The sequence below is a fragment of the Gavia stellata genome, unplaced genomic scaffold (assembly GCF_030936135.1).
Source record: "Gavia stellata isolate bGavSte3 unplaced genomic scaffold, bGavSte3.hap2 HAP2_SCAFFOLD_107, whole genome shotgun sequence".
NCBI lineage: Eukaryota > Metazoa > Chordata > Aves > Gaviiformes > Gaviidae > Gavia > Gavia stellata.
In genome coordinates, this window is record NW_026776748.1 from 148,838 (window position 1) to 160,963 (window position 12,126).

At 53.6% G+C, this 12,126-nt stretch overlaps 1 pseudogene; it reads left to right on the top strand.

Moving 5' to 3' along the window:
- Positions 1 to 10,553: 10,553 nt before the first annotated feature.
- On the top strand, positions 10,554 to 11,318 carry LOC132321283 (feather keratin Cos1-1/Cos1-3/Cos2-1-like; annotated as a pseudogene).
- Positions 11,319 to 12,126: the final 808 nt, after the last annotated feature.

The following is a 12,126-nucleotide window of genomic DNA, read 5'->3' on the forward strand; positions in this document are numbered from 1 at the left end:
ATCCTCTTTTACACACACCTGTGGGTACACCCAAGCATGAGGAGGGAACCAAAACCATCCTCCCACTGGGTTGCAAGCTGCCCTTTTTTACCCCTTCTGTACGTGGCAGGGGAGCTGCTCTTTCCCCTTCCTGCCTCCTCCCCTAGACATAGTCAACCTCTTTTCTCCAGATGCCTCATTCTCTTTGCCTTCTTCTGGTTCTTTCTGTCCCGTCTCTCTTTCTGACTCAACTGACCCCACATTGGCACTAAACCTGAACTTTGCGTGTCACCTCAGAAGGCCTCATTGCAAACACCTGCACATGTACTCCTTTGAGGAGGAAAACCCGGCTAATGCCTCCTTTCAGGTTTTGTCAGCCTCCACCACAGCTGCTCTCCAGAGCTAGCTCTTTGCCTCCCAAAATATGTGCATTCTCAAAACGTGTGCGCTCCCCTAATGTGCTCTTTGCTGTCCCTAAATGTGCACAGAGGGATAAACTAGCCCCCAGTGAGGGGACCAGTCATTTTCTGTTGGGCAGAGAAACCAGCATGGACTCGAGGACAGAGGGACTGCCCCCAGCCAAGTGATGGTGATTCCCTGGCAAGGAGAGACATCAAAAGGGGCGTGACAACACAGCGGGTTTGAACAGAGAATCTTCACCAGCGTCTGATGCGTCTGGCTTACATACTGAGAGTTTAACTGGTCCCCAGGTGGTTTCTCTAGGTAGCAGGTTTGCCGTCCTTAGGCCAGGAGGTATAAACGTGAGGGCGGTAATGACTCCTACCAGCAGCTCCCTTCTCCAACTCTGGTCATAACTGGGTACTGAGAGAAGAGAAACAACCAGAGAAGCAGCTAGGATACTTCTCTTGAGTGTTTGCTCCAATGTTGCACCTGTTTTCAGCACAGAGGATTTGTGAACCTGTTGCTGCTTGTGGATTTTGCAGCCTGCAATACCTCCCCTCCAAATCCAGTCGCCCCTTGAACACGTTGGGATTTTTGGACCCTTTTGTTCATCCAAGGCTCTTGGTCTGAACCCAGCTGCAAAAACTCACACTGCAATGTGCCTCACAGCTTTTCTCCCTGCTGCCCTGGCTGGGGAGACAGAGACCTAGCCTCACCGCAGCTCCTGGTCAGGCAGATTGCAGAGCCGGAGTAGCAGGCAGGGGACAACTACCCAGGGAACCCTCCACAACTTTCTACACAGTGCAGCCTGCATAATGCTGAGCTCTGTATCTGTGCTCTTTTTTTTTTTTTTTTTTTTTTGACTCAGCCATCCGTGAATGTCCTAGCATTTTGTCAATTCCTCAGTAGATTGGCAACATTTTCTCCAATACATCCAGGAGGGGAGAATTTCCTATATGTGGTATTGATCTGTTTCCAACTGCTCTTTCAAAATATCTGTGTATTAACAGTGTGTCTCAGATGATTTGCTGTGCTGTACCTGAACCCCCTGCTCCTCTGCCATAAAGAAGCCTTCTGGACAGATAACAGACTAGTGGTTAAAACATTCATCCAAATGCAAGAAATTAAACTTCCTTCTTTGCTGTTCCCCAGGCTTCTTACGGTCGGCACCAGGGCCAGGATTTTCAGCACGGGGCAGTTCCTACCTGTGCAGTCAGGCCACAGCTGCTCTTTTCTGCCCCTGAAGTTCAGGCCAGATCTCCAAAGGGACTGTAGCAAAGTAATGAACAGTGCAGGCTGGGGTACCGTGGCTCCTGGAGTCTCTCATGCCCTGGACGTCCATGAAGATGGTGTCGGTCCTCCTTGAGGGGGAGAGGTATTTCCCAAACATCTTTGGGAGAAAGGAGGGGAGAGAAGTCATGGTGCCTTGAGTGCCCCGTCAAGGGTGCTTGGCTAAGGCGTGAGAGCAGCTCTGGAGAGACATGTTGGGCAGTGCTGGAGCAGTGCCTCCTGAAGGGGTGGGCACAGGGGTTGTGCTGGACTGCAGCACGGCCCCGGGGAGGATATGGGCAGAAGGTCATTGGGATGGTGGGGGGAAATTGAGTTCAGGGTTCCTGTGTGATGGGCCTGAAGGAAACCCAAATTTCCCGGTGGCCAGGGGCTGCTGTTGCTGCTGTGCCCTGAGGTAAGCATTTCACAGAATCAGAGAATTGCTGAGGTTGGAAGGCACCTCTGGAGATCACCTAGTCCAATGTCTCTGGTCAGCTAGAGCATGTTGTCTAGAACTATATCCAGACTGGTTTTGACTGTCTCCACCGATGAAGACTCCACAACCTCTCTGAAGAACCTGTTCCAGTGTTTGACCGCCCTCAAAGCGAAAAGGTTTTTCTTTGTGTTCAGATGGAATGGTATGCGTTTTAATTTTTGCCCATTGCCTCTTGTCCTGCCAGTGGGCACTACTGAGAAGAGTGGGGCCACACAAGACAGAAGGTCTCCACTTCCTGGTGCCCCTGGTGCTGGGGATGCGCTATGCTGTCCTTTGATGACCGGCTGCCTGGAAAGGAGGGGAAACAGACTGAAGGCATGAGGGGGGAACGTGACTGACAGAGAAAGAGACTCCCCTATGCACAGAGCTCCAGGCAGATGCCACACGGTGGCTTCCCTACACCCCTCAGGAACTGCTCAGTGGTACCTGGATGGGGTACATCTCAGTGCTCCAGAGCAGGGAGGCAGCAGGGCTGAGGGAGCTGGCTTAGGGACAGGGTGCAACAAATGTGGCTTAGTGGTGTGTCCAGGAAAGTAAGCTTTCTGGGAAAGGGAGGCTGGGGGCAGCCTGGAAACACTGGCAACAGCCAACTGGACTTGGCAGGAATCACACTGGAGGAGTCAGAGCAGGCGGCTGCAGCTTCTCCAGATGAAAGACTTCTTTGGGCAAATGCCAAACCATTTTGCCAGAATGCTTGCTTTTAAGGAAAAGCTTTTCAGAGCAGAACCAGTGGGTGGTTTTGCCTGTGCGGTGATGCCAGCTGATGCTGGAGTTCCCCTCACGTCCCCCAGGCCATGGGGCCCTGAAGCCAAGGCCAAATGTCAGGGAACCACTGTTTCCAGGCAGTCCCTCATTTGAGGCTTGGAGGGGGAGCTTATGCCATGGCTGGATTCCTATAGTGCTGCTGGTGGTGGGGATCCTCGGCCCTTCCCAGTGTTGGTGCTGTTTTCTGGTGCCATTGGCTCCAGCCCTAATGTTCACCATCTTCCTCCTCCCAGCCCCACCAGCCTCTCATTCCTTTTCCCATAGCTCCTGGCTCTGGCCAAGGACCAGTCAGGGGACGGGGATCTCCTGTCTCCACAGAGCCAGCAGAATCCTTTAACCTCAAGGATGGTTTCCATGGGTCAGGAGTGAAGACCCTGGGAAACAGCTCAGTCCCTCGAGGCTGCCTGGAGGCAGCATGAAAAGTCTTGGCCTGTGTTTGGGGTTCTCTTCAGTAGGACCTGTGTGTTGTGACCCTGTCTGTGTCCCCTCAGATAACGAGGGGCTGAGACTGTGTCAGTGCCTGGCAGTGGTGTGGAGGCATGTCACTATGGGACTTAGAAACTTGTTGCGACCGGGCGTGAGGTCAGGCACAACTATGTAGCACACGCATGCGCTAACACATACCCAACATGCACAAGTATGCACAACAATATATAAGCCCATAGATGTGCATGCATAGAATCGCACGGACGGGTACACAGTCACGCACCCACGCATGTTATTGCAGACGAGCACATGCGGGCAGAGGCGATAGGAAGGGATGTGACTGAGGAGCTGCTGGGGACCTCCCTGCCAGAGCAGGGATGGGGCACTCTGACCAGGACAGATGCACAGGCGGCACAGCTAAAGGAGTCTCAGGGACTGTCCAGAGAGAGGAGGAGGCCAAAGAGGTTGGCAACTTCCTCGTGAGGGCAGCTTAAGGTGAAAGAGGGTTGAAAAGCTGCAGTGCAATCTAGGAACACAACAGCCACTGACTGTTGGAGTGAGCCGGGAGGGAAGGAAAGAGGAGGACAGGGCACATACTCCCAGGAGGCCTTGGGGGACAAGCCAAGGATTGCAGGGCTGGGAGCAGCTGGGGCCCTTCCTGTCAGCAGGCTGATAAAAAAAGCACACCAGTGCGCCCCAGGCTGACATCACCTGCCTCCACTGCATCCCTCTGGCGCTTAGTTTGTGCAAAATGCAAAGGCAGTGTAGAGGGAAACAGCAAGACATCCCTGGGATCTTTCCGTTCATTAGGAGTGTACAGGAAAATTGTTGCTTATGCAGCACTGCCTTTGGCCTTGAGGCAGCGAGAGGCCAGTATAAAAGCCAGCCTAACCCGCCGCTCTCTCAACCACTTCTGTCACCTCCTTCTCCTTGGGAACCAGGTGAGTTGGAACCCCCTTTCTCCTCCACCTCCTTCTCTAGGATGGAGGCTGGCCTTCAAGGACAACTAAGCTGACACCTGCTCCTTGGTCTTATGGTACTGCTCTGACATCGTGGTCGTGGGAAAGGGCAGAGGAGAGATGGTCTGTCATGGATGTAGGCTGAGGCTGGGCTGAGGTAGCTTTTTGGCTACAGGCGAGACAGGAGGGTCCCTGGGCCTGGCTGCTATCTGAAGGATGCCTCTGGGCTGAGGCAAAGAGGCCCTTGTTCCCTCCTGCACACCCTCCACCTGCCCACCAGGCAGGTGTCTTGGCTTCCTTGTGGTGGGGTTGCAGGCTGTTGCTCAGGTGTCCCTGTGCTCTCCTTCCTCCCTGTCCTCTCTCCCAGGTGCACTGCCAGCCCCAAGACATGTCCTGCTCCGACAAGTGCCAGCCCTGCCAGCCCTGCCAGCCCTGCTGCCCGACCCCGCAGGCCAACATCTGCCATGAGCCCTGTGTCAGGCAGTGCCAGCCTTCCACCGTCGTCATCCATGGTGGTGACCCTGCCCGGCCCCATCCTCAGCTCCTTCCTGCAGAACCCTGCCGTGGGCTCCTCCACCTCCGCTGCCATTGGCAGCATCCTCAGCTGTGATGGAGGCCCCATCTACTCTGGGTGCTGTGACCTCTCCTGTATCACCAGCTGCTACTGTGGCAGCAGAAGGTGCCCCCCTTGCTGAAGTCACTGGTGACAGCCCAGACAAGGAGCCCCGGGAACCCAGAAGATGCTGCCAGAATGAACGACGGAGATCGTGGCCATTGCTTGGAGAGGGGCTGAGCACGCCCTGCTCCTCCTGCAAACAGTGTCAGCCCTTTGGAAAGGCCAGCCTGAGCTCTCTTGAAAACATGGCCAATGCCTCTCGTTCCCTTCCTCCACTCTCTCCTGTCCCGCCTTTTCCTTTGTTGTTTTCTGCTCGCTGGGCCACAAGGACCACCAAAGTCAGCTTAGGGGGGACCTGCCTGCCCCTCTCCCTCTGTGGGGAGCCAGATAGGTGCCCTGTGGGAATTCTCCCTTTATCATGGGGCACTGACTCTCGGCCGCCCATGGTGATCCTATCACTGTGGCCTCTCCTCAGAGAGATCTTGTTTCCCTCTTTGGACTCATTAAACTCCACTGCATCCCAGCCTCTGGCTCTGTGTGGTCCTTTCCTCTCTGGATGCTCTCTAAAGCTGCCCAGGGAGAAAGGAAATAAACTGTGAGGGAACAAATGGGTGAGCAAGTGGACCCCTCCTCATTCCTAGAGGAATGGGAGGGCAGGACACACTGTCTGTGGGCCTCCTTCAGTCCCTGTCCCTTGGAGCTGAGGTCAACATCTCTGGCTACTCCACAGCCAGTGACCATCAGCCCTGCCCTTGCTGCACCTCTGCCCAGAAATACTCTCCTTGGCCTCAGAGCATGCCCTATGGATGGTGCTCCCAACTTGTGCTGTCTTCATGGGAGGACCCCAGTGCTGCAGGAGGACCTGGGAGGTCAGCAGCCCCACAAGCACTCAAGGCAGCTCCTCTTGCTCTGGATGGAGCTGTGCTGAGGGAGAAAGCTCAGGCAGAAGATGGCCGTGAGGATGGAAGGAGGGCATGACAGGAGAAATCACCTTGGCTAGAGCCCAGAGCCTCCTCCTCCTAACCTTCCCACCATTCTCCAGAAGGAAGGGGTATGGCATGCATCCAAGTGCAAGGATAGGTCGGGCAAGCCCACCGTTGTAATGTCACACCCATAGAGTGCCCTGTGCAGACCAGCGGTTGGTTACAAAGATTTGAAGGGCTGCAGTGTCTCGCAGACTGCACATCCCCAACTCCCATCAGACAGAGCAGCTCCAGGACAAAAAGGTTCTTCACATGGGCCTGCAAGAAGATGCAGATGAGCATCTGGCAGTTCCTCCCATGGAACTGTAGTGAGTGCACAGGTCAGAAAAGCCCATCTCTCTCTTTGCAGCTCATGGCCGGTGCAATCCCATCCTGGGGTGCGAGGGAAGACCAGTTCCATGGCAGAAGCTCTCTCACCACCTTCTCCTTTTCCCTCAGGCCACTAACCCCAGCCCCTCACAGGAGGACGATCTTTGTTGGCAAATCTCTGGGTGCATAAGGCAAATAGGGCTGCCAGGGGAGAACAGCGGGTGCTTTCCCCAGAGCTCAGCCTTGCACAGAAAGGGCCTCCTGTCCGGATGCCAAGAGAGGAGAACTGTACTGTGCCCCTCCTCCTGCTGTATATGGAATCAGGTTATAGTAGCGGATTTTAGGTATCCTTGAGGACGGTGGAGGAGACTCACCCTGGTAACCAAGATACGCATCCTGGTCAAGACAATGGTACTGTACAAGAAGCTTCGAGTAGACAATAACCTATTTAGTGTGTGTAATGGTGTGTAGGGATATATGATTTCTTGCAGAGAAGTATTTTGGAATTTAATCAAGACTTGTATCCTAAGCTAACCTCAGGTGATTTTAATACTAAAAAATACACCCCTAGGAGGAGATTGTAGATGCAAATATAAGTCCACCTTAGTATAATGAGTTACACTAAAATTAAGACATGCACAGATGGACTTTAGTATCAGTGGCCACTCAGTTGTTGCAGTGTGATTCTTTCTTTGCGATTGTTTCGTATAAAAGACCCTGTGTGTTGCTGAGAGAGGTGTGCTGGCTGATGTTAAAGGCCCGGCACCCCATTCTGCCGACTGGCAATAAAGACAAATATCTCGACTCAGTGTGTTGTTTGGCATTTTGCACACCGGGTGAGGAACCCTGGTTTAGGGACAACGCTCCTAGCTCCCTCCTCTCCTGAAGCCTACAGCTCATGGTGCTTACACCTCAGCAGTTTGGGACTACAAAGACAGCCGAGATCTTCTGCGCTGACCTATCTGTGAAACAGTGAGGGTGGATGGGCTGGAAAAGAGAGGTAATAAGGGATGGATGGTTGGTGAAGGAAATGCAGGTGAAGGGGGTCTGAGACATCCAAGAGAGCAGTGGTTTCTTCTCTGTCATGAGTTCTGATGGGGGACCTTTTCTAGCAGAGTCAGAAAGAGCTGAAGCAAGCAGGTCATCAGCACAGCAGCTCCCATTCACAGCTTTCCTCCCGTGTGGCCTTTGGGGTCTCCTTGTTCTCCTGAGCCTATGGCAGGAGGGTTGGTGGGCTGTGCTCTGCCCATGGCTGTAACCCTGCCACTGGTTCCCAGGTACACAAGCACAAAGGCCAATTGACATCATTGCCCACCGTCCTCTGAGGGGAACAACAGTGGGAGAAAGAGACTGCTCCTGATGGCACAGACAGAAAGCAGAAAAAAAGCATATAAACGACAAACACTCATGGCACTTGTGATTACCCTAATTGGTGCAAAACTAGAAAGACCTTGGCAGGCTTGCAGGCCCACCCAGCTGCTCTCTTCCTCTCCCTCTTCAACAGGACAGAAGGGGAAAGTAAGGTGGCAAAGGTTGTGGGTCAAGATAAAGACAGGGGCATTACCTACCAATGGCCATCACAGTCAAAACAGACTTGACTTGGGGAAGATTCATTCAACTTATTGCCAACTACGAATAAAGCAGGATGGTGAGAAACAGCCAAAAAACCCCTAAAATACCTTCCCTCCATCCCCACCTCTTTTTCACAGCCTCAACTTCCCTCCTTCATTCACAGCTCTTCTATTTCCTCCACCCCTAAGTAGCACAACGGGATGTGGAATGGGGGGTTGCGGCAGTACACAGCAGTTCCTTTCTGCCACTGTTTTGTCCCCACATTTTTCTCTGCTCCAGTGTGAGCCCTTCCCACGGGCTTCAGTCTTTCAAGACCAGCTCCAGCGTGGGTCCTGTCCATGGGCTGCAGTGTGGATATCTGCTCCACCATGGTCTCTCCCACGGGCTGCCTGGGAATCTCCGGACCGTCACCTGGAGTACGTCCTCCACCTCCTTCTTCCCTGGCCTTGGTGTCTGCAGGGTTGTTTCTCGTGCTTTTTTTTTTACTTCATTCCTCACTTCCAGTGCAGTGTTTGGCCCTTTCTCGAATATGTTTTTGCGGAGGCACCACCAGCGCTGCTAATGGGCTCAGTGTTGAGCAGCAGTGAGTCTGTTTTGGAGCCAGTTGGGACTGACTCTGTCAGACATGGGGGTAAGTCCCTGGACTCTTCTCACAGAGGCCACCCCTGCAGCCTTCTCCCCCAGCCACCAAAGCCTTGCCCCATAAACCCAATAGACTGGGTGCAACAGAGTGTGAAGCACAATTAGATGAATAACAATTTCAGCAGAAAAGAACAAGTCCAGGCTTCACGAAGGGATGGATGCACTTTCAATAACCTTAAGAAAACTGGTATTACTGGTCATGCTTTAAGATTTGGCAAGTAATGCTCCGAAAACACAGCCATCTAATGTCCTTGCTAGACCTTTCCGATGCCTTTATCAAGTGGAGTGGATGGAGCTAATTATGGTGATTTCCTTAATGTTATTATCATCAGATCTTAACTGCTGTATTTCACATTCCCCCTGGGCCTCTTTGACCCCGCAGGGCACTTTCCCAAAGGATTCTGCCTGGCAGGACCCTGAGGGGACAAAAATCTGCTCTTAGGCAGTGCAGGGTTGCAATACTGCCTTTGGTTTTGCAGAGCCACTCCACACTCCAGACACATGAGCTATCCCAGCTTTTCTCCAAAACCCCAATAAGATCATAGGTCTGCAAGTGTGCACAGAGTTTTACGTTGTCCTGCTCATGTTCTGGCTCAGGCACTTGTCTTACATATGTCTGGGGTCAAGTTGGAAAGGCAAGTCACTGAGTCAGTGAGTCAACGTCAGGATGAGGTCTCATGATAGTAGTCAGCGTTCAACAGCGTCCAGCGATCACCAGGTGTGTTCATAGAGATAAGGAAAGTCTCAGGTCAAGCTGGGAAGTCACCCGCATGTCAGGGTCCAAACTGAGATCAGTGGGGCCCATGGCCAGACACAGGCACAGATGTGACACTGCTGGAGGTGCAACTCAGGTTGAGGCCAAGCGCTACAACTTAAGCTTGAAAGCTGCTCCCATGGGGAAGGGAGTCGGCCCTGCCTGAAGCCTCCCAGCAGCACCTTCTGGCAATGATCTCAGCAAGGCCAACAAAGGGAAGACTGTAGCCCTTAGTTACACTACCTCTAGGCTGGATTGGAGACAAGACAGACTAGGATGGAGGACGCACTTAGGTCCTTTACAAAATACCTGCAGCCTCTCTCACAAAGAGGGCCTTTGCCTGACCTCCCTCATGAAACAGCAGCAGAATTTGTGCGATTTAGCCCTGAATCACATATCCCTGCTCTCCTAGGCACAGTTGCTGGGCACTCAGATTCAGATTTTTGTGGGGGACATGGAATTCATGGTGCTTGAACACCAAAGCAGTCCTCAGCTGTTTGACTCTCCCTGTGCCAGCCAGAGAGTCAGTCCAACATCGCACAGCAGAGCAACAGCTGGACCCTGGTCCCTTCAGTTCAATACCCATTGGTGCGAGGTCTCAGCCCCTGCCTCACTCAGCACCAGGCTGAGTGGTGGCATTGGCGTGGACATGAGGAGCCCATGTCCCATCCCAGTCACCAGCAACACTGCATCATAAGGGGCTAGATACATTCAGGGATGACATCCTGCATGCCGTGGACAGGATTTATTGGTGTTTCTCCCTGCACATAGATCAAGAAATGGAGGGCACAGGAGGCAGAGACTGCATTTCCATCCTCTGGGCACCTCTCTGCCAGGTTGATACCACCACCACTGAACTGCAGATTCCTTTCCAACTACCATTCCTGCTATGACCTGCACATGCCCACATGATGAGGGTCACACAAGTAGAGACTGATACACGTGTGCTCATGCATGCCTGCATGGATCCATGCTAAAACCTGTACACTCACATAAAGCCTGGAAAATATCAGCAACCGGGGACTCTGCTGAGGAGATGCTGGGGACCACATGTACCATGACCTCTCACATGGCAGTCCTTGGGCATCTGGACGAGAAGCATGAGAGCGGTGCCCATTTCCTGACAACTTTGCCACAAACAAGCCCACAGGAATGACCCAGTGCCCATCACCTGCCTGCATGGGATGCCACCAGCACTTGAGCAGAGACTTCTGCCTGTGCTGACCTGTTTCTGCCCCGGAAATCCTTGGGACTCTCATTCCAGCACTTACAGAAGCCTACATATGGGAAAGCATGTGGCACAAGCCAGGAAATGAAAAGGCAGCAGTGCAGGAAACCAGAACACAGCCCATACCATTAGCTGGGATGTTTTGCATTTGGCATGAGCTTGTCAGAAAATTATTACTTCCGCAGAGGGCGCCTCTGGGCCTGAGGCAGTGCAGGACTACTATAAAAGGCAGCCTAACTCTCTGCTCTCTCATCCACTTCTCTCGCCTCCTTCTCCTTGGGAATCAGGTGAGTGTGAAGCCTCTTGTCCTCCTCTTTCAAGATCAGATCTTTCCTCAATGTCTGTCTTGGCTGATACGGGCTGTCCTAGCCCAGGGCTGGGAGCTGCTTCTCATGGGAGAGGGCAGGGGAGAGAGGGGCAGAGAGGGGCTGGGACTTAGTTGAGGTGGCTCCTGGGCTTTGAGCTGGGCAGCGTATGCTGGGCCAGGAGGTGCCTTAGCTCCCCTGTGGTTGGGTGCAGTGCTGCTTCCCATGTGTCCCTGTTTTCTGTTTCCCTCTCTGCCCTCTCTCCCACGTGCACTGCCAGCCCCGAGACATGTCCTGCTCCGACAAATGCCAGCCCTGCCAGCCCTGCCAGCCCTGCCAGCCCTGCTGCCCAACCCCGCTGGCCAACAGCTGCAATGAGCCCTGTGTCAGGCAGTGCCAGAACTCCACCGTCGTCATCGAGCCCCCTCTCGTGGTCGTGACCTTGCCCGGCCCCATCCTCAGCTCCTTCCCGCAGAACACTGTTGTGGGATCCTCCACGTCTGCTGCTGTTGGCAGCATCCTCAGCTGTGACGGAGTCCCCATCAACTCCGGGTGCTGTGACCTCTCCTGCATCACCAGCTGCTACTGTGGCAACAGATGTCAACCCTGCTAAAGCGGCTGGCAACGTCCTCGGGCAAGAACCTCCAAGACCTCAGAATATGGTGCTGGACAGAAGATAGAGCTGTGGGGCTTTGTATTTAGAGCTTCAGGCCATTGTTTTTTTCTTCTACTCTCTTCTCTCTCTTCCTTACCTTTCCTGTCTCCACCTCCCAACGCCAGCCTAGCAGGGACCTGTTGGCCTCCCACCCCCTGCAGGGCAGGCAGATGGACACCCTGCAGGAGCTCCACCGCATCTTAGTGGCTGCCCCTGATGCTCCCTGTGGGCCACCTCCTTTTCTTCTTTAGACTCATTAAAGTCGTGCTGCATCCAGGCCTGGGCCTCCGAGTGTTCTTTCCTTCTGAGGCAACTCCTCCAGTCTGCCTAGGGGAAAAAAATGGAGGACATGGTTGCTGGGACTCCCTGCAGTGGATTTTGTTTTGTGCCCTTTCTCTTGGAGCTGAGGAAGACCTCCCTGGCTACTCCACAGCCAATAACCATCAGTGAGAGGATGGCTCCAAAGGGTGGCAGGAGTGGGGATGGGGAGACAATAATGCTTGGGGACAGCACACAGCCTCATCTCCACCTTCCCCTCCCCTCCATTACCTGGTCTAGTGTCCATGACCAGCACCAATGGGCACGGGCAGATGAGATAGGTACCTCATACAGTCCTTCAGCACCTGGCAGGGCCCAGCTGCTCTCCAGAAATGCAGGGCTGGGGCAATTCACAAGTTAGGATTGGTATCAGCCACACTCAGGGTACTCAATGGACTCCCCACGTGCTCTGAGGCAGGGCCAGCCTCAGCTCTGCTCACACCACCAC